Source organism: Sceloporus occidentalis, unplaced genomic scaffold (assembly GCF_023333645.1).
Source record: "Sceloporus occidentalis isolate IW3139 unplaced genomic scaffold, rSceOcc1.0.p SCAF_5, whole genome shotgun sequence".
NCBI classification, from domain to species: Eukaryota; Metazoa; Chordata; class Lepidosauria; order Squamata; family Phrynosomatidae; genus Sceloporus; species Sceloporus occidentalis.
In genome coordinates this window covers 106,193,864-106,212,597 of record NW_028316985.1, presented here as the reverse complement: position 1 = coordinate 106,212,597, position 18,734 = coordinate 106,193,864, and positions in this window count along the sequence as shown.

Here is an 18,734-nt window from a genome sequence, read left to right as displayed (position 1 = left end):
AACCAAACAAAAAAACAAAAAACAAACAAACAAACAAACAAAAAAACAACTTGGGAAAAGCCAGTTTTTTTCCCCATGCGTTCCAAATTTCCAGAAATGTTACATCTCTATCCTGGATATACCTGTAATCAATTTGACTGCCATATTCTGTGAGCATTTCCAGGTAGCCCAATTTATAGTGCATTGCAGAAGTCCAACCATGAGGTTACCAGTGCAGGCACTATCATTTTTAGTCCCTCTGATAACTAGGAAGGGGTGCGATTGGCATATCAGATAGCTGATAGCAAACAACTATCTCAACTGGCATTTAGAAAGATGGATCCGGGAACATTCCCAAACTATGAACAGTCTTTCAGGGGAAGTGTGACCCCATCCAGAACTGGTTGACACACCTCCATCCTCAGATTAGGACCTTTGATAGTAAGCAGTTCTGTCTTGTCTGGATTCAGTTTCAATTTGTTTTTCATTACCTAAAAATTCTCCTTCACCAAGCAAGAAAGGAAAGGGTTAATACAAAGGATCAGCACAAAGTATTTCTCTTGCTTTTGGGAGCATACTGTGGTTTTCAATTAAACAAAGAGTTTCCATATGGACTTAGAAAGCAGGTATTTATGCCTTGTGTATAGCTAATTTCCCTGCTGCTTCTGTTTGGCCCTGTTGCCAGCTGGGTGGGCAGCCGAGCTAAACGAAGGTGATTAACCCCTAGAGGCACAAGAATATTTAATCTTGTTCTGCCATAGAATGTAATACTTACATGTTTATCTACACAGTAGGAAAAAGCTACATCTTTCCTTGTGAGCATGTGTGACAGAACTCTGGGCACATAGATATGAGTTGGTGGGTGCCAATTCAATAAATAACTAAGCAATGTAACATCTGATTAAGAAGTTACCTTGATGAAAGGTGTCAGTCAGTTAAACTGATGGCCAGGATGTCAGATGGTCACCAAGATCACACAAAGGAAAATGGAAAATGCTGAGGAGAAAGTTTGTTTGTCCTTTTCATCACATGCTGAAGTGGCAAGCCCACTTGTATGTTTAAATTTCCACACTAAAGTGGAAAAGCAGTTTTCCCCTTTGGCTGTAAAAGTTTGAGGAGTGGAAGGAAACACTAGAAGATCCCAGCTTTGTCAAAGCTTGCCAAGCTTCTTAAATAAATAAAACTAAAAATAAGTGTATACGCTACATAAATATCTGAAATGTTTGTGGATATGTCTTGTTTTTGTTTTGTCTTTGCAATAAGTAAAAGCAGTTGGACTGCATTATCTTGGGTGGGGGAGCAATACTGCAATTCAGATGTTATATACTCAAATTTGTCTTGGAAATTGTTTTTATTCGGATAATATTATTAGTGCAACAGCACTGAAGAGTCAAGAATGCCTCACAGAAGGCAGTAGTAATAGGGTTAGACAGTTTGCATTATCTGCAATGACTTCCTTCACAAATTTAGTCACTTCGCAATGATTTCCCTCTTTATCTCTCTACAGGAGAAGATGATCACCCCCTTTATGGTGTATATTTGTATTCTTAGGGATGTTTCCACCTCTTCTCCTTTCCGGAACTCTCCCAGTTCATCCCTGGAATGTATCTAGATTAGAATAGCTTCCTAAGTAACTTTACTATCCTATAATAAAGTTCCTATAGCAAAGCCTTTACTTAGTTTCTCTCTAGGCCATTATCTTGTTTGCTCCTTAATCAGAATCCCTAACGGCTGCACTTACTAATTCTAATGTATATTATCCAAACATATATTGAGATGTGGCATAATGTCTTCTAACATCAACATTTTAGAGGAAAGAAGTGAGATTATTGATTAGTCACCTTACCGTATCAAGAAATGCCCAATACAAATTGCAAAATACAAAATACAAGTATCAAAATACATACAAAAATAAAACTTGGTCACATCTAAAAACTCATAAAATTAAGTCAAGAGTTAAGAGTTAAAACTAATACTAGTTAAAAATAATAAATACATTAAAATAGGGTGCAAACAACATTAGACTAAGATAAGGCAAACCACCTAGAACAGAGTAGAGGAAATCAATAAGGGTATTAAATAAACTCATCTCCATGGCATGACACCCCATTTTATATAATAAATTGATCTCTTAAATGAGCAGCTTTTACAATAAATTTTGCAATACACTGCACTAGGTGTAAATTCTCTCCAGAAAGGAGATGGGATAATTTGAGAGTGGGATCCCAGTTGGTCATGTTAACCAAAAACGGTTGTAAGTAATGGGATCTCTCCTTATCATATAAACAACAATCAAACAGGATAACTGTAATGTCCTCTACAGCTGAAGCACCACAAATACATATTCTTTCGTGGAAAGGTATTTTTTGGAATCACTCCATTCTATGGAGTTCAGTGGTTCAAATCTGGTACTAGTGAAAGCTGTTCTCTGGCTCTGTGAGGAAAAAAACAGTTAGCATACTAACTTTTGCATGTCTGAAAAGTCTGTGTTCTTCCTTGGAATAAAAGTCTGAAAAAAACTCTACCAGCTAAGTTGTGAAACAAGCCCAAGAAAGGTTTGAAACAAAAATGAGCACTGTTGATGTCATTGTTTCCTTGTTTTTGATTGATTGTTTCACTAACCTTCAAGCTTTTCACACAAACATCACAGCAACTTGTGTGCCATTAGCACATACCAGATATGTTTTCGATTTCCATAACACACAAAGTGTTGGATGACAAGTTGCTAAAATTTCTGGATCATGTAAATATCACCATCCCTCCTCTTTCAGTAGAAAAGAAATGCCAACACTACTCACATGCTGTCTCACTAATAGCTTCACGATCACCTTTGTTGCCTGTCTTTCCTTGCTGCCTGGCAAGACTGGTAGCTGGAGTACTGAGGTTCAGTAATTCTGCTAATATTTGTAGGTGGTTCCATTATGCTATTTTCTAAACTCATTATTAATTTTATAATTAAAAATATAACAAGTTATTAAGATAGAAGAACTCAGGTAGAAAGAGCAATTACAAGATTTAATATTTGGAAGTAGGGAGGGTTTATTTTTTTCAACTGAGGACACATCCACACTAATTAAAAACACCACAAAGACACGGATTTTGTTCCTGTTCTATCTGATTTCATTTTGGAGATCCATACATCTTTTCTTTATCCCAGAATATTTTCTGTCACCTTCCAGTATGATCATGACTTTCTGTACCAACACCTCAAATCGGTTTATTTTAATCCAGTATAAAACTGGAAAAAACATGAACAAAATCTGGGACTTTTCAGTCAGTTTAGATGTGTCCAGAAGTTCCTGGTGGTGTGTCTATGGTGGTTGGGGTGTGTGTGTGTGTGTGTGTGTGAAAATTAGGGCATATTCTTCCACAGTAAAAATGCTGTCCCTCCAAATGAAATTTTCATCCAGTCCTTTTCTTTCTAGCATTGCAGAGTGTGAAACATTAAAAATCACTCCCTCACACACTGAGACCTCATATTTGCCAGGTTCCCATTCTCTTGGTAATTTTTCCTTTCCCTTTTCCTTGGACACCTAAAATGTATTTCTAAATGCTCAGCATAAGTTTTAAATTACTATAGTGCTAGGATTTTGGAATCTGAAGGAAAATTTCATTAGGGACAGAGTTCTCATTCAGGGAGCAATGCCTTCATCTTATAGCTATATCCCTGGAGTTTCCCATCGAATAGAAGCAGACTGGGAAAATAATTATTTCAGTTCTTCAGTATACTCAAATACTGTTTTGAAGATGTGTGGGGAAGATACATTTATTTAAGAAATAAAATATTATATATCAACCACTGTAAGGGGGAAATCACATTGAAGTGATGTTCAGATGGTTAAAAACACCGACTGAGATGAGCACATTCAGCAAGAAGAAGGAAAAAATGGATACTTTTCATATTCAAAAGACATGTTCAATTTTTTTCTTTTAGGAAAGAAAATAATAGCTATAATTGAGAAAATAGTGGGACAACCCCCTCCCATATAATCCTTTGATTGCCCTGCTGAGTTAGATCAGAAAAAAACTGCAAGAGGGAAAAATACAAATTGTGAACAATATATTAATTACAAAATGTAAAAGTCTTCCAAATGGCAGGGAAACTGTTTCTTGAAGGAGAGCTATGGTAAACACTACTGGCAGACATAAATCACAAGTAGCATGTTAGTCCATTAGAATTCAAAAATCCCAAACCAATAGCAATGTAGTGTCTCTATAAGAATAAATTGAGTAGAACAGGGAGGGGAATTCTGTGGTTCATAGAATCATAGAATAATAGAGTTGGAAGAGACCGCAAGAGCCATCCAGCCCAACCCCCTGCCATGCAGGAACTCTCAGTCAAAGCATTCCCGACAGATGGGCATCCAGCCTCTGCTTAAAGACCCCCAAGGAAGGAGACTCCACTACACTCCGAGGGAGTTTGTTCCACAGTCGAACAGCCCTTACTGTCAGGAAGTTCCTCCTAATGTTGAGGTGGAATCTCTTTTCCTGGAGCTTGCATCCATTGTTGTTGGACTGCAACTTCCAGAAATCCTAACCAGCATAGCTATACTAAGGTGTGCTGTTAGCTGCTGTTTTACAACACCTGGAATGTTACTTGATTCCCATCCCCAAAGAAAAGACTTATCTTTTCTGATTATGTATTTTTGATGTAATTGTTAATTACTCATAGGGACATTTACTCATTTGATAGGATCTAAGGAGGAGAAGAAAGAAGGGATGCTTGTGAAATATTATGTTTTTTTTTCTTTTGGACTAAAAAAACCCCAGTAAAATCTGTTAAATGGTAGTAGTCTTCTGTTAATATTAAAGTGCCCTATGTTTTGTATGAGAACAAAGGAGTGGTATTGTTAAAGTTTGCTTCCAATATCTTTAATGTTTTTTTTTATTTTTCTGTAATTAATATATTTCATTTCACTTCCATCTGTTTTAAACATAACTAAAAATGGGTTTGGGGGAACATATGGTTCATCCCTTATTCAAAGCATTCTAAGTAAGGGCTCCAGATGTTCTTCTATGTTTTGCAACTCAAAGAGTGATCTCCTGCAGATCAGTTCATACTATTACTATTATTCATCATCTTGAGACATCCAGCCAGTCTATGCCAAATAGACCAATCATCCAGGATGTACCTAGAAATGTTTTTGTGAAGATCAGTATTTTTATATTCTATGCACTTAAATTGAAGCTACCTGTCATAACATTTCTCATCACTTCACATCAATAATATGAGGTGCAGTTGCTGTATGATGAGTTGTTATAAAGCTGGAAAATGAGATATATGTTTACAGTAGAAATATAGAAGCTGCCTTGGAACAAACTGGCCTTTTTGCTACTTTTCTGAAGATGGAGTTGCTCTTTCTGACTGTTTATTTATATGAGCTGATTTCTTTGCATGTAGGGGTGGGGGCAACAGAGTAGGTTCATTGATACATTCACATAACATTCACAAACAAGGACTAACCCACCCCATCATTGCTATCTTTGCTTTCAGAAGCCTTGCTTCTTGTTTTCCTCTGGCATACTGCATCTGGGTAGCAATAGATACAATGTAGACAGGCATTTACCATCTAATTTGTTGTTTTAATATCTACATGATTGGTCATAACATCTAATTTGGGGAAGATGAGAGAGGGAGCTCCCTTTTCTTTAAAACCTTCCAGAAATAGGGATGTTTACAACTACTGCATTGGAATTTGTGGACACTACCCTCTTCCACATCTGCACTTGGTCCTTGCCTAGTTTTATTAGAATATTTCTTTTGTTCTTTTGCCTTTTTCTAGGGAAAATTCACTCTTTTTTTTGCACATTCCCCCAAATACATGCATTAAAAACAAACCTCTGTAAAGTTCTTAAGCATGTTTTAACAGAGTCTGTGCACTTTTGAAATGTGCATATATTTTCCAGATGTGTCTATACCTACCTATCAACATTAATAAAATTTTTATCTTGCCTATTCACAATTCAAGATGTTCAGACCCAAATAAGCCACTTGAAATTCAAAATGAGATTAGATTCCTCGCACGCTGCTGTCCACAGTGTGTTTCCTCCACTTCAAGAAGCAGTGCAGGCATATAGGACAAAGATGTACATTTGTCTTCTCCAGAGCAGGAAGCTCCATCTTCTCCTCATGATTCACAGGGCTGGAGTGTGGAAAGAATCATATCATAGTACTGAAGCATATTAGGTATGGCATATTGCTGGTGTGTGTGCATGCGCACGCTAAGGCACTTGTGTCTTGCTTGTGGGCTTCATATAGCCATCTGGTTGACTTTTGTAGATAGTGGATTGGCTGGCCCCTCTGTCTAATCTGGCTAGATTCTTCCCCCATGTTCTTATGAGTCCAAGATTAATATTTTGCAGAGGAGTCAGCCTATTGGAGAGTGAGAAGAAGCACTCACTTATGGTGGTGCTCACAATAGTTTTTGGAATTAACTATAATTAGAGGTTTTCTGCTTTAGTAGTTCTACATTCAGTATTAACAGCTGGATCCTTGTGTCATCAGCAGATAAGCTGATGTTGAAGGGGTCTGAGAAGGAAGAAAGTCTGAAATCCCTGCTGCATATAATCCAGCACAGGTCACTGTCATCTTGCCGGCTTTATAGAATTGTTGAGTTGTATTTGCTAATTTCTCATTCAAGTCTTAGCTATTTAGGGTTTTAAAATAATCTTTTTTCTGAAGGCTATGATGAAAATGAGATGCAGCCCTTCATGGCTAATTATAGCTTGCAAGATGGAGAAGATAATAGAAAGCTCTGAGTTCTTTAAGAGGTTTCATAAAATCTATGCCTTTTCTGACAGCCTTCCTTTCATATTTTCAAGCCCCACTTTTAACAAAACACTAAAGTATTTTGTTAAAAAAACTAACAGAGAATTGAGTCATGCTCATATTCTTTATTTTGTATTCCTACCTCTCTTATGTTGCATAAGCATATAATTACTGTATTATTACCCAGAGTGTCATGTGTCTATTTAAAAATAGAGATTAATCATATATGTGTCAGATTGTATAATCTCTGTTTAGCAAATGCTTCCCAAATTGGCTAGGCAGCACCTCACATTGTTGCTCCTTTTCCTGTACCATTTATGTAATCACATTTTTTCTAATCTTTACTGTTAGCTCCAGATGATGGGCGACGGAATCTCAAACTGAGATCATGTCCTGGAGAAATCAGGTCCACAGTCTGTTTAGGATTACACAGCTATAACTAACTCATGCCTTGCTAGACTACTGTAGAATCTCTGCTACCTCATTATGGCATGGAGGTGACCCTGGGTTTTCCAAATGAAGTGCATATTTCCACAGGTACTACCAAGCTGATAAGACTTCAAGTACAGCTCTGTGGAAGAAATAGTCAATGGAACAGCTGCCGTGAGAGATAGCGACTCCACTTATAGCTGCTCTGGCCAGGACTACCAAGACCAATTTGGGCCCAAGGGAAATTTTTGCCAGGCCCTCTAGCCATTCACCAGCAGCAGATCTCTGTGAGACGCAGGAACCATCAGTGAGTGACTGTGGGCCATCTGGATAAGCATCTCTTGGCTAGGTCCTGTGATGGTCCAAGTAGGAATGGAGCACTTGGATGTGCATGAAGGTGAGGTAGACAAGGCATAGGCTCTTTTTTTCTCCATCCCTCCAACTTCATGCAAGATGGGAAGAAACTCCAAAGACCTGCTGGTTCCTAGTAGGCACACCTAGTAGGGAAGGAAGGAAAACAAGTATGTGAATGGAGTGGGTAAGGTGAATACCATGAATACCATGATGGTGTGAAATATTTGTGGCTTGCATCAAGGAGCTATTCATACCAGCAGAATCTGCATCTTTTATCCTTCCTTGAAGATACAACAAAAACCAAGGTAAAACAAAAACCAAGGTAACAGAAAAGTGTGAGAATTGGGGTAAAGGGAGAGCTGCCATCAACATGAGGCATATTTAGAAATTTTAGTTTGTTCATTTTATTTGTTGTTATTGTTGTAATTTCCCCCTAGTTTTAGTGTGACAGTTTTACTCTCTGTAATGCTCTTTGATGTATTATCCTATATGATGAATGATGGTTGAGTGTCAGAATCCATAGGCATGGTTCTGTCATGACTGGTGTGATTTATTGGAAAGGGTGTATGTATCAAATATGGAAGTGTATTGAATACTGAATTATATGCATGAATTGTGTATTGGCCCTATATATGAGAAGTGGCAGAGTGGGCAAATGGCGGGGGGGGGGGGGCGGTGGCAAAAGGTAAGCAGAGTGAAGGGGTTTATGGTTTTATGACTCTGTCCTTCCTCCAGCAAACCTGATGTGTAGAGGAAGAAAGGACTCTTGGAATTTGCTTTAATTGGGATCAAAAGCTGGGTGCCAACAACTAGAAAGGGGGGGGGGGATAGTGAATTCTAACGCTATTGTATGGGAAACCACATGAGGAATGGCCTAGGGGGTTGGATATGTTTAGCTAGAAGAAAAGAAGATTGAGAGATTATATGATTGTCATCTTTCAATCTTTGAGGAGACGTCATGTAGAAAATGGAGTGAGCTTGTTTTCTGCTGCTCCAGAGAGTAGAACATGAACCAGCGGATTCAAATTACAAGCAAAAAGTTTGAATATTAAGAAAAAATTCAGATGATAAGAGCATTCAGCAGTTAATAGACTATCTCAGAGGACTGTCGACTCTCCTTTTGAAGTTGTTTAAACAGAGGTTGGATGGCTATCTTTCAGGAGTGTTTTCTGGCATATTCTTGAAAGCAGGTTTGACCAAAGAGCCCTGCAATCCCATCCAAATCTATGAAAATTATTGAAGAAGAGAGTAGCAATGAATACTTGCCATAATGTCTGTACAACTTGTCTTCTCACCTTCTTTCCTATGGTCAGATTTAGTAATGCAAAAGTGTGATGTGACACTATCATGGAGTGCATTTCCCTTTCTGCTGAACAGGAATTCAATGAGTAAAGGTTGGCCAGATACCTCACCATGCATAACATCATGTCTTTTGCATCAGTAAATATCACTGTGTTTAATGAGAAGGGAGATGAATGCACTCTTGCTTTCCACAGGTTGAAAATCCTATGTTCGTCCTAGAATAAATAGACTGTCTAATTTTCTTCTTCCTGCCACCAGACTTCTATGCTGCTTAAAAACTAGACCTCTACAGCAGGTTTTGAAGGCAATGCAGGGGGAGAAGCAATCACAAATTCACCCAGTGGTGCAGTTCCATGCAGAATGATACAGGTGGATCCAATCCATAAATAAATTTGTCTCATTTCTCAAAACAACTATCTTCTGTTCTCTAAAATCAACACGATAAAGAGGGGTACTTTTGTACTTGGTTATATAGCTTTCCCATCCCTCTCTGAGTCCTTGAAATGTGCTGCAGTGCCTTACACCAACGTCTGCAAAGTTTTGGAAAAAACAGTTTGTGGTGGTCAGCAAGAGCAGCAGCCTGGAGGCATAGCCTGCTGAGATTCCCTTTCTCTGCATCTAATCAAGACAGCATGCCTTTCAAAACCTAGCATGCAGACAAGTAAACCTAAGTGTCAAGTCCCGAGGGAGACTCCCAAGTTCCCACTTGAGCTTCTCAGTCACAGCTCATCGCTTCTAACCTTGTTTATCCTCTTTCAGTATGTGTCTTATCAGTCTCTCTTGTCCTTATTTCACAGCCCACATACCAGGGCAGTGATTTTGCTACACCATAGATGTGCTGAATTATTGTGCATACTGATGTGCAAATCTGTCACCTGGATTGTAAACTTTCCTAACCCCACCAGTTCATGTCTGTACAGGTGCTTCATATGAGAGATTCACTGGGTAACTCCTTAAATGTCACACAATAAAAACTAAAACCAGAAGGCTCTAAAGATAGATTTGACTGTGAAGGACCTTCTGTCAACAGCAGGTTTTACTCAGAGGGAGCATTTTGACACTGTGCATGCTCGGATTGCTTAGCAGTCTCTTCTGACAGAAGTAAATTGGGTTCCTAGTAAAACATTTGCTCTCCAACTGCATAAAAACTAATGAGTGTGTCAAGCTATGTACATTGCCGGAAGCTACAGTCTGCTCAGAGAATTGCTTTTTATTCAGAGTACTGATACCATCCTGCTGTCAAGGGGTTCAGGCACGATGTTGGCAGACTGGGCAATGACGTCAATGAGGATTTTATTGAATGGAGATGCAATCCTGACATGTGGTTCTCAAGTCCCTTGTCAATATAAATAATTTGAAGCTATGTTTGTTCTAAATTCTCAAATCACAACATATTTAATCAAGTTGTCCTTCAAACTAACAAGGAATTACAGTTTGGTGCAATGGGACAAGCATTTTTAAAATAATAATTAATTTTAATTAGTTAAGAGGAAGCACATAGTACAAGATCAAGAAGAAATAAAAAGATGGTAGATGCAATACACAGAAGAGTTATATAAAAGATATGAAAAAATGAATGAAATGTGGAATGACGAATTGTATGAAGTGGTGGCACAGTGGTTAAATGCCTGTACTGCAGCCACTCACTCAAAACCATAAGGTTGCAAGTTCAGTACCAGTGAAAGGGCTCAAGCTTGACTCAGGCTTGCATCCTTCTGAGATCGCTAAAATGATTTCCCAGATTGTTGGGGGCAATTAGCTTACAGTTGTAAACCGCTTAGACACTGTTAGTTCAGTATGAAGTGGTATATAAATGAAGCTGATTGTTTTGTTTGTTTATGAAGATGAACCTCAAATACTAGAAAGTGAGGTGGAAGCTGCAATAAGAAAAACTGGGCAGAATAAATCACCAGGGACAGACAATATTCCAATTGAGCTGCTATAATACGCACAGATAGAATCAACTCTAGTGTTAACTAAAATATATATATAAAAGATATGGAAAACAAAACAGTGGCCAACAGAGTGGAAACAATGAGTATACATCCCCATCCACAAACATACACAAAGACTGCAGCAATTATAGGACCACAGAATAATTCCCCACACAAGCAAAATTATGCCCCAAATTCTGCAGCACAGACTCCAATCATATATGGAGATAAAGATCCCAGAGGTGTAAGTGGGGTTCAGGAAAGAAAGCGGTACTAGGGATCCCATTGCAAACATATGAAATTCATGGAGTGCATCAAAGAATTCCAGATGAAAATCAGCATGTGTTTTATACACTACAGCAAAGCCTTTGGCTGCATAGGTCACATAGAGCTATGGAATGTTGTTAAAGAAATGGGAATACCATTACATTTGATAGTCCTGATGAGAAATCTATACTTAGGACAAGAGGGTACTGTTAGAACAGAATATGGAGACACAGAATTGCCCCCAGTTTACAAAGGGATCAGGCAAGACTGCATTCTGTCACCCTACAGTTCAGCTTGTATGCAGATAATATCGTACAAAGAGCAGGTCTAGATTTACGAGATTGTCACACGAGGGCTATTACAGTTTTAAAACTGTTATTCTAACATTATTAAGCAAGAACAATACAATGCTGATATTAAAATACATTTACACTGGTTGCAAAAATGGGGCATTAATGATTCACAAGCAGTGTCAGAATGAGGGACCAGAATCCTGGACAATCAACCAGTCAGCTTCATGTAGAATAAACAGAACTTTATTGATAGCTCCAGAATCAGTAATTCCACATCTTAGTTGAGACTGACCCCTCCCAGCAGAAGCAATAGCTAAAACCCTCAAGCCTGTCTGCTCCACCCCCCAGCCAAAAGCGCGCGAAAGAACATCCCCACCTCTTTCTCACCGTTACATCTTCGCCCATCTCTCTTCCCCCTCAGCTCCCAACTCCCTTTGCTCCAAGCTGCATTCCAAGCCTATGAGAGAGATCTCCAAGGCCACTAAGATAAGACCCACCTGGCACCACTCAGCTTCTACATGCTCTAACTAAACTACACTAGCCCTAGCAAAAGCATCCCAACCCCCATTATCCCCACCAACAGAATATAAAGCATATATCTGGTAGAATACAACCAGGATTCTAACAGTCTCCCCCCCCCCCAAAAAAAAACAAAAAACAAAAAAAAAACACCACCAATCCCCAACAGTAAGAAAAGAAAATTCAGACAGCAGATAATGAAGGTTTTTCAGGATAGCGTCTATGAAATTGAACCACCAGGTCAGGGGCTTTCAAATGCTTATGGGAAACCCACTCATCATGGTGTGCAGAAAAGTGTTTCCAGCGAACCAAATTTTGTAATTTGCCGTTATGAACCCTGGAGTCCAAAATCTTCGAAACTTCAAAGTGTTGTTCCCCCTCAATCATCAGAGGGAGGGGTGGCGGGTCATCCTCTCTCCACAGTCCAGTGCTCAGGTCCGGTTTCAGCAAGCTAAAATGAAAGACAGGGTGCAAATGTCTATAGGATTTTGGCAGGTCCAGTTCAGCAGTAACATCATTGACCAACCTTTTTACCACAAAAGGTCCAATGTACTTAGGTCCCAACTTTTTAGAAGGGTGTCGAGTCTTGAAGTGTCTAGTTGACAAATACACCTTGTCCCCAGGATTTATGTCCCATCCCAAAGACCTTTTCCTTTTGCATTCCACATGTTGGGTTGTTCAGCAGAGAGAAAAATGGGTCTCTCTCTCTTCACGGAGGAACTCCTGTGATACAAGAAGTGATACAGGCTGGGGTATTCAATTTAGGAGATCATCCTCCTGTTGCATTCTGGTACTTGTAGTTTAGGGAGGACCATTTAGAATATTCAGCAAGGGAGCTCTTAAGCCTCACTGAACTACAAACCCCAAAATGCAGCAGGAGGCAGCCAGGGCAGTAAGAGTTTTTGAGCCCCATTTTAAGAGTGCAGTGTGATAATCTATTGTCCTGAAAATGAAATGAAGAAATCTCAATATTGCTATTGAAATGTGATTACCTTTCATATGTTCTGAAATAGTGCAAATTAATGGTGATTGGCAAACCATTTATGTTTTTTTTTCATCTTCTATTAGTTATTCCATTAGCATGATTCTTCCAGGATGTTACAAGAACAACAGGAGGATGAAGTCGTGTGAAAAATCTTTTCCCCAACCATGCATAGGTGATCAGATGTGGTTTGTGACATGCTGGCAGCATTAGTCTATAATCTGCTGTTCCTTTTAAATATCTGGCAACTCTCTTCACTGCAATGAAATTTCTTTAGGAGAGTTGACCATTCTGCATAAAATGCCATCAGCATTTGCTATGTCAGGTCTGGTGAAGTTGGCAGTGTATAAGAGTTTACCAACTGCAGTCCTATACTTGTCTCCATTTTGTAAAGAATCCTACTTCCATTGGAGTTGGCATAACATTTGGATCTTTCAGACCGAGGCAGTCCAGAAGATCTTGTATCTTCTGCTTCTGCTTCAGGAAGTAACTGCCATCAGTTCCTCTTTGTATTTGCACTCCATGATAATGTGAGATATCTCCCAAATTCTCTATATCAATCTCTTTCTTGAGATTCTGGATTATCTCTTCACTATCTACTTTGTCTTCAGTGCATAGGATGAAATCATCCACATAACTTGTGATGTAAATCCATTTATTATTCCTGAATTTCTTGTATACACATTCGTCAATAGTGTCTGGAGTGAACCCCTCTTTGATAAGACGCTGGTTCAGTTTTTCATTCCATGCTCTGGTGGCTTGCTTTAAACCAGGAATGCTCTTTTGTAATTTGCATACAAGATGTTCCTTACCAGGTATTTGGAAACCTGGAGGTTGTTCCATATAAAGTTGTTCAATGAGATCGCCATACAGAAAAGCTATGTGAATGTCCAGTATTGAACATTCATTTTCTTGTAAACTGCGATAGCTAGGAGAGTTCTGATGGTTGTATGAGTGGCTACTCCGGCAAAAGTTTCATTATAGTCCTCATCATACTTCTGAATATAACATTTAGCAACAAGTCTTGCTTTGTATCTTTGAATCTCCCTTTATGCATCTAGCTTTGTTGTAAAGTTCCATCTACAGCCAACTGCCCCTTTCCCTTCTGACAATTCTGACAAAGTCTATATCTTGTGTTTATATAAAGATTGCTTTCCTCACTAGCAGCTTGCACCCATTTCTCAGCATCTGTCTTTGGAATTCCCTTTATCTTATTCCAATCAGAGGGTTTTGAAATTAATTCATCTGTGGCTTGATAAGAGAATCTGCATCAAGATATTGGCTGGGGAGGCAAAAATAAAATCTTCCATCCCTATGCACTGTGATGCCGATGACAATTAAGTTTCTTTTTTTAAAACAACAACAACAACAACAACATTATCTCACTGGGCAGGCTGCTTTGCTGCCAGGAGCCACACAGCAGGGTTCCCAGGCTTACCCCAGCATGCCTTGCTGGGACGAGCTGCGCTGCTATTGGGCGGCTGGTATGGGGAGGAGAGGTTCTCCACCTCAGTGGGCTGCTCTGGGAGACAGGAGGACCTCCCAGGTCCTCCAGGGCAGCCCATTGTCTGGGCTGCCTTGGGGGAGGAGCCACCACACCTGCTATGCATGCTGGGGCACAGCCTATATAAGGGCCATGTGCTATGGCCCCAGTGCCATTTGCTGCTCAGCTCTCCCACCCTCGGGTTGGTAGTTTTAGTCACTACTTCAGGGGCGGCAGCATAGGTCATGGATCTGGTTGGTGTGGTTACCAGGGCTACGGAGTACTGGTATGGGAGTCATTAGGTACCCGGGGGCGATGAGGGCATATGTTGTGGCCATTGCGGGACTAGGGGCTTAGAGAACATGTGAGCAGCTGGTGGCATGGCTGCGAGATGTGCGTTCCTTAGCCCCTAGGTCATCCCATTGCCTGGCGGTTACCAGGTATAAGGCTTATTGAACAACCGGGGGTTGTTCAATAGTACAGATCCTGACCTCATGCTTTGGGCTAACGCTACCAATTTCGTTGCTTGCTGAATAAAGTTGTGGCCTTTCCTCCAGATTTGGCTCATGTGTTTTTTTGCGGCGGCCTCCTAGGCAAATATCTGATTAATGTAATACCTAATTTTGCTTGCTTGCCTTCGAAATCTCATCAAGTTCTTGCACATATGAAAACACTGGAGGAAAAGCGGGGGAAATCTCAGTGGAAACTCAAGGTCATCTTCTTGATATCTTGAGCTTATCACACTTTACTAGCTTGCACAGCTCTGAGTTTTCATGTGCTATTGCTGTCTCAGTTTGGTAGTTCTGTTGGTGCCAGCCTCTTACATTTCCTAGCTACTGTTCCTTGCTCCCCTCCCTAACAGGCTGACATCAAATTTAATTCAACTTCATCAGTCCTTTGAGAAATCATCTCTGAAATAAATATAACATATGTGTCTCATATTGTACCCTGTATTTTGGCCACAGAAGGGAAAGGCTGCTATCTAAACCATATTTCTACACATTATGTCAAATACAGGAAGTAAATGGTGCTTTTTCTTTGAATTGTCTGCCTCAAGAGGCACATGGAAGCCTTTACTGGAACTGTGGATATTTTTCATGTTTGAAATGCTCGTATTATGTGACCTGGTAATCAGATGAGGCACATAAAAGATATATATATTGAACTTCATCTCTTTCCCAATGGATTTGAGTTGGTGAAATTGGTCTCTGGGCCTGTTCCTTAATACCTTGCTTGTTGTGAAGTTTTTATCCTAATGTGCATTTAGTACTCAATGTTGTAAATAATGTAGGCCTTCAGTGGATGGATCCTGGCCTGACCGCTATGTAGGCTATATTGTGGCACCACTAATGACATCAGTACTATTGTTTTTCTGGTTACTATTTAACATATGGAGAATAAAAGAAGAGACTCATATATATATATATGTGTGTGTGTGTGTGTGTGTGTGTGTGAGAGAGAGAGAGAGAGAGAGAGAAATGTATAAGAAGTGATTTTTGTGTTGTGTATTGATGTGTAAGGGGATCTGGGGTGGGGTAAGGTTCTTGTTTAGACCCATGTCCCCTCCCACTCCATCTCTATTCTATTTTCTATTCATTCCTACATAGATTTTCTCTCAGTCTTCAGTTCTGTCTAGAGCTAAGAAACCACTGTAAAACTGGTATTTGTATGATTACATTTAATAAAGGAATTTAACACTAAAGCTTTTATAATTCTGTTAGTGGAATATATTGGCAATGGTGGAATAGAAAAACAACAACAGCATTACCTACATACGAGGAGACTAATCTTCTCCTTTAAACTTGCAGGAGACAAGTTACATATTTTACATCCCTCAAAGGTGCACATTGCAAGAACAGGACTCTTTATAGAGCACATCATAAGGTGAACAAGGTTCAAGCTGAGATATAAAACTAGTGCTGTTCTGAAGAATTAGTGGTGTTCAGGGCATCTATTTATTTGGTGTGTAGGAAAACTCTGGATTACACAAGAAAGGGTCTGCATTGTTTCCTGGTGCATTACAAATATGTATATAGGTTCATTTGTTCTGACAGCTGAGTAATTAAATTCAAGAAAATGGACATTGAAACAAACATTTCCCTGCTGAGAAACTTGCTTGCATTTTTGTAGTTGATTAATTATTGTGCTTCATCCATCCAATTTCACGCATCAATATTTGCTTTGGATTTGCCATGAAATATACACTTTTCAATGGGCACTGTGTGTGTGTATGTATTGTATTCAGCATGGAAAACCAAGCATTCTACTGGTTATAGAATGTGTGTGTGTGTGTGGGGGGGGGGGGGGGCGGTCAGACTAATTATTTTGCCCAATGATTTTTTTTCCTCTTGCACATGTTTGTTTATATACAAACTATTCCTTGAGGATTATAGTTTTCTGTGGGTTTTCTGGGCTATGTGGCTGTGTTCTGGAATAATTTATTCCTGATGTTTCACCTCCATCTGTGGTTGGCATCTTCACCCCCTGATGCCAGCCATAAATGTAGGCAAAATATCAGGAATAAAGTCTTCCAGTACACAGCCACAAATCCCCAGAAAACCCACAAAAAGCTGGACACTGGCTATGAAAGCCTTCAACTTCATATACAGTACCTTGAGGAGTTTGGAAATATTTCAGTAAAAGCAAGATACATTTCCTCTACATGCTGCAGGATACTTAAAAGGACCCTGTCACACCACACAGTTACAATACTATGATTTCTCTTCAGCTGTTATGGCTGCTTCCTAGAGAATCATGGGATTTGTCATGTAAGAAGTGGCATTTGGAAAACTCTGCCAGAGAGCTCCAGTGCCTCACCAAACTACAAACTCCTGGATTCTATAACATGCAGCCACATGAGTTAAAGTAGAATCATGGCACTGTGCGGTGTGAAATTCAAGGTAAACAGTGAATTTTGAAGATATCTCGGCACCCGCCCCCTCTTTTTTTAAAAAAATCTGATGAATAGTTGTTATTCTCATACTTACTTCAGTATCCCTAATCTAGAAAGCATATGTTTTGTTGATGTGTTTGCTTATCACATGCACTGAGTTTTGATTGTTCACAATTAGCAAGGGGGATATTTGAGAGGCTCAGTCTTATTAAGGTTCTCATTTCCCCCTACCATCAGCACTGCTGCCATCTGGCTTCATGAGAATCTCTCCCTCCAACAGAGAAGAATTTGTAAGCACCATTTTGTATGCATGCTCCCATTGACTAAAACAAGTGGGGAAATGTTGCTGTGCCTTAGGGGTTAAAGTGGGAATAGGGTTGCCATTTTTTCCTGGAAAACCTGGAAATTCCCAGAGTGAAGGTACCAAAAAATGTCCCAGCCAGATGGGCTAGCTGAAGCAATAAATACCAGATTTCTCCTTCAGTGCAGGCCAGTTAAAATATAGCAATGGCAATGAAGCAGAAAACCATGCAAGAAGATTGGCCCTGGCGGGAACCTAATCCCACCCTGAAGTCCCCAGTTGCTACTGCACAGGGGTAGCATTTCCATCTGATTCTGCCATTCCCTCCCCACTGAGAGGCTCAGGCTCCCTTTGCTCTCTGGGGCTGCTTGGAAGCCCCCCCCCCCTCTCTCCTCATACCAGCTAGTGAAGAAAGCTTGGTACTGGTATTGAGGTCAAACATAATGGTAGAAAAAGTGTAATGATTGATGTGTTGAATGTGTACAATCAGAATGCAAATTAATAATATGCATAATATGCAAACTAGATACCCACATATGAGGGACTGGAATATGGCAACCCTAAGTGGAATGGATTTCAGGGGCTGTATTCCAGCAGCAGTGGGGTGAGGGACATAGAAGCATGGAAAAGTGAAGTTGGCAAAACATTATTCCTACCCATTCGAGCTTCTTCTCACCAGGTATATAAAGAACTGCTCAGTTTTATGTGTATCTGCTCAAGAATGAGCCCCTGTCCAACAGCTTCAGAGCAGAGATGAGTTCCATTAAGAAGCGTTCCTCTCTGCAAGACACAGTTCAGTTCTATCTATGTCTGCTCAGAATTAATTACAGTGCATAACAAACTCACGCATTCTACATTCCAAGTGCAATTTGCATTTGATTCCATATTTGGATCTGAGGTGTAAAATGTAAAAACAAACAAATAAGCAAAAACCTGTACAGAATACATTTCTCACCTATCCTTATTGAAAATTCTGAAAACTTCCAGCCATGACCAGAGAAAGTACAACTATTCACATGAGAAGCAAAAGGACATAGGTCCAAAACACACTGAAGAGATAATCCAGTTTGAGGCCACTTTAACTCCCCTGGCTCAGTGCTAAGAAATCCTGGAAACTGTAGTTTAATGTGGAACCAGAGCTCTCTGACAGAGAAAGTTAAATGTTTCAGAAAACTATAGTTCCCAGAATTCCCTAGCATTGAGCCAGGGCACTTAAAGTGGCACCAAAC